Source organism: Macrobrachium nipponense, chromosome 24 (assembly GCF_015104395.2).
Source record: "Macrobrachium nipponense isolate FS-2020 chromosome 24, ASM1510439v2, whole genome shotgun sequence".
NCBI classification, from domain to species: Eukaryota; Metazoa; Arthropoda; class Malacostraca; order Decapoda; family Palaemonidae; genus Macrobrachium; species Macrobrachium nipponense.
In genome coordinates this window covers 2,788,507-2,793,506 of record NC_061091.1, presented here as the reverse complement: position 1 = coordinate 2,793,506, position 5,000 = coordinate 2,788,507, and the positions used below count along the sequence as shown (strand labels likewise).

At 33.1% G+C, this 5,000-nt stretch overlaps 1 long non-coding RNA gene across 1 annotated transcript in view; it reads right to left on the bottom strand.

Moving 5' to 3' along the window:
* Nucleotides 1-5,000, bottom strand: part of LOC135203662 (uncharacterized) — a 7,454-nt gene that overhangs the window by 1,639 nt on the left and 815 nt on the right. The gene's annotated exons all lie outside the window — the stretch shown is intronic.

Here is a 5,000-nt window from a genome sequence, read left to right as displayed (position 1 = left end):
AAAACGAGATCTAACCCATTTACCCGTCACGATACAGAACGCTTAATCTCGCCGTAGATCAATTTTTCTTGTTAGACTTTTTGGGTCTGGAGGAACCATTAATCATTGTCCGAGGATGTGATCAGAAACCGGTATCAGTGACGTCATTATTATTATTACAACTTCGGTAATATTAGTAGTAGTATTAGTAGTAACAGATCCTCTTGTGATAATGATATGGGCAATTTGAGTCACTGAACGTGACGTCATCATCGTCAAGAGCCTTGTAGGATGACACAGGTGATTGGAGAACAAAACCAATCACGTGCAGGTGTTTTTTGACACCTGTCACTAACGACAAGATCAGGCAATTATTGTTTTGTTGCTTTCTCCTCTCTTGATTGTTTGCTTTGTTCGTATGGTATTTTTACGTTGCATGGAACAATCAGTGGTTATTCAGCAACGGGACCAACGGCCTGACGTGACTTCCGAACCACGTCGAGATTCGTGAACTTCTATCACCAGAGATACACATCTCTGACCCCTCAGTGGAATGCCCGAGAATTATTCTCTTTGGTCCGAACTTTAATAACATAATTTTTTATATAATATCTCTTCTCTTTAACACAACTTGCAATTGGATCTTTCTGACATTTTCCCCTCTCTTAAACACGAATTCTAATTTCAATTTATTTGTATAATTCTTCTCCTTGGCCCAAATTTTAAACGAAATCTATTTATGTTTCGATCATAGATATCTCATAACGAACTTGTGGGACTGCATCGAAAACACTGGTAAATTCTATACGAATAGGTTATGGACTCCTTAAAATAGGCTGTATCATTTAAAAATTGATGGCTGGTTACACTAAAGCAGTGGTCCCCAAACTGGGTGACTAACACGGATAGAAGTTTCATAAGTCTCGTACGACAGCGTTTCGAGAGAGACGGTAAAAAGCTTTATCGCTTCTTGTTGAACCGACATGATATTCCCACCAAACTGACAATCTAGGTTAGACGCTGTTCAATATTCTATCTGCACCCAACAAGGTTTCACAATTGTCTCGAAATATCACGATGCACTTGTCTTCCCCATGTTTCAATTCCGTGTTAATGTTTCATCATTTGAAATACAGTTTTATTTTTCTAATATCGGCCAGTTTACGATGGCTATTAAAAAAAAATTGTCAGTATATTTCTTCTTTCCTATAAGATGCCACTCCATCGTCCTTAGATAAATCAGGTTACATCACATTTCTTTCACAAACGTCTAATTCAGTTAATTAAAAAGTCAGTATATCTAAACACTCTTATGTTAATCTTGTATGAAGATTCGCTTCCCCCAATCATACGAGTCTGTTTACTTGTTTGTTTGTACGGTGTTTTTACGTTGCATGGAACCAGGATGGTTATTCAGCAACGGGACCAACGGCTTTTTACATGACTTCCGAACCACGTCGAGGGTGAACTTCTATCATCAGATATACACATCTCTCACTCCTCAGTGTAATGCCAGATAATCGAACTTGCGGGCACTGAGGTGGCAGGCCAAGACCATACCGACCACGTCACTGAGGCGCTGAGTCTGTTTATTACAGAATTTATGACAGAATCATGAAACACCATCCACGGCTATGGCAAAAAAATGAACTTTCTTCCCACACGATTTGTAATTCCACCAAGAGAAACTGGATATTTCCAGAGTATTTCTCACAATCACTCTTCACCTTGTGTATTATACAGGGTGTCCATAAAGTACCAGTTTACCATTCGGAACAATAAATACATTTAATAGTACTGGGACTTTATAGACACCCTGTACATTCCCAGCGATTTGGTCGCATGGGTAAGTGTTTCGAGTGCATGGCCGTTAGTCTTTACGGGGAGTTGGGGGGGTGGAGGGGGAGGAGGGGGCCTGCCTACCGCCAGAGTAGCCGTTTGAAGCCTTTTCTGCATTTAAGAGCAATAAACCGCTGCCAAAAAACATTGAAATGAAGGACGTGGAAATATTATTCCTAACTATACCAACAGAAAATGTTCACCTGGAAAATAATGTTTATATTTAGACAAAAAGTTTTTTTTATTTTTTTTTGCATCATCAATTTTTGTAATTGGGGGAAAACCTTAAGTAATGCGTACAGTGCACCACAAGAGGTGCACTGACGGTATGTATAATGCAGATTTTTGCTGATGAACAACTACCAGGTGGCTTCATTCAATGACTTGTTTAGCTCGCTCCATAACCAGACTACGTAATCCTTCTTAAAAGTAATGGTTACCGATCGCTACCCTGTTAGGTTCCAATAATGTTTTCCAACCATTTCCTTAGTCTCCCATACTAAAAAAATAATATTAAGAAACGAATGGATAATAATTTGAGTGCCATCAATTTAATAATTTACGAGGTGCCTTTTTCTGCGATTGCATAAAAATCATGGTAATTCTGACACAATATTTCTATATATATTTACGAATAGTTCATACTTCGTTCTTGCAAAGACTTTGAATTCTCACCATCTTTCTTGTGAGATGACTATCATGACTTTTTATATATATGTATGTATATATATATATATATGTATTATATATATATATATATATATATATATATATATATATATATATATATGTATATATATATATATATATATATATATATATATATATGTTTAAGTTGTGACGGTGTGATATCCGATAATCCTGGATTATCTCTTTGATTTTTACCCTTTTGACAATTAACTATCTGGTATTTCTGGTCTTTTTTGTTTACCTGATAACTTTCTTTCCAACTGTATTTCATTCGTTCATTGACAATGTCTTAGTAAGGACGAAAGCGCTTGGATTCCTGTGGTATTCGCTTATATAATATATATATATATATAATATATATATTATGTATGTATGTATGTATGTATGTATATATATGTGTGTGTATATATATATGTATGTATATGTATGTATGTGTATATATATATGTATATATATACATATATATATACATATATATATGTATATATATATATAATATATATAACCACATTAGGTATATGTACGTATACTGTATATACACACATAATAACCATAATATATGGTATGTATCATACATATATCAATGAAATTAAAGAAAATCCTGGATGGTTACTCAGTGACTACCATTTCTGACATATGACCATATAAATATATATCATTACATATACGTATATTCAGGTACGTATCTATATATATATAGCACCAAGGGTCATCCACATACCGAGATTCTAGGCTCTTAAATACCTTGATGGAATGAACACGGAGAATTACCAAGATAGATACGTATATTTATGTCACACTTGTTTTCAGATACAGGTGCTGCCGACATGTCACAAATGTTAATTATATCTTGCTGTAATCACATCTGTACAAAGAAGTAATTTTCTCTTACAAGATATTTCAGTTCTTTTTTTCTCAGATTTTTCATAAAAGCAATTTTCTCTTACAACATAGACAAGATATTTCACTTTTTTTTTTAATTTTTCAAAAGAGTAATTTTCTCTTACAACATCGACAAGATATTTCCGAGTTATTTTTTTCAGAATCTTCAAAAAGTAATTTTTTCTTACAAGATCGACAAGACATTTCACTTATTTTTTTTCAGATTTTTCAAAAAGTAATTTTTTCTTACAAGATCGACAAGATATTTCAGAGTTATTTTTTTCAGATTTTTCAAAAAGTAATTTTCTCTTACAATATCGACAAGATATTTCAGAATTCTTTTATTTTTCAGATTTTTCAAAAATATAAAAAAAAGTAATTTTCTCTAACAAGATCAACAAAAATATTACAATAATTTATTTCTTCAGATTTTTCGGTTAATTTTCCTCAGAAAGTCGGAAAAAATTCATAGAAATATTATCTAATTTCTTTTTTGGTAAATAACTCACAGTGGAATGGAATACAGAAATTTGGCCCAAAGGCCAAGCGCTGTGACCTTTGAGGTCATTCAGCTATAAAAGGGAAATTGAGAGTATAATGTTTGAAAGGTGTAACAGGAGGAAAACCTCAAAGCAGCTCCACTATGGAAAGTAAGACTGCAAAAAGAATATGAAAGAAGGTACAGTAAAAGGAATGAAAGGGGGATTGCTGGTAGATGGACGAATGAACGCTGCAAAGAACCTCAAGTGATGCTTACAGTGTACCGCATGAGGGACACTGATGGCACTACCTCCCTACGGGAAAATAGCTTGTAATGGTTCTGAAACATTGTAGAGAATGACCTTACATTCCCGTCCATTATAATATATATATATATATATATATATATATATATATATATATATATATATATATATATATATCTCTCTCTCTCTCTCTCTCTCTCTATATATATATAATATATATATATATATATATATATATATATATATATATATATGTAATATATTATTTTTATAATATATATATATATTATATATATATATATATATATATACATATATATATATATAATATATATATATATATATATATATATATATATATATATATATAATTTTTCGTTAAAGCATTGCTTAGTGGGCATCAATAAGTTTCTTGCAGGTATCTTCATACCGACGAAGTTTTTTTTCCGATTCCTCGTTCGTCAATTTCTGGTGAAATATACGCAGACTTCCTTCTTTTCATATGATGTCCATAAAGTTCCAGTACCATTACAAGTATTTATTGTTTATAATGGTACTGGGACTTTATGGACACCCTGTATATATAGATACTGCATGAAGAATTCGTTTACCACGCGATTACTTACCAAATAAGGACTCGCAGGCGAATGACTTGACGTGTACTTGGAAACAGTTGGAAAAAAAAATAGCGAAGTACATCAACCTTGCCTGGAAAATGACGTTGAATCAGTTTTCCAGTCTGATGTCCTGGAAATATTTTGGGAGACTTCATTTATTATTTTCAACCACCATCTTCCTGCACCCCGAGATCAGCGAAATGAGAGGAAAGGAAAGGAAGGACAGGAAATGAAAGCAAAACGAACG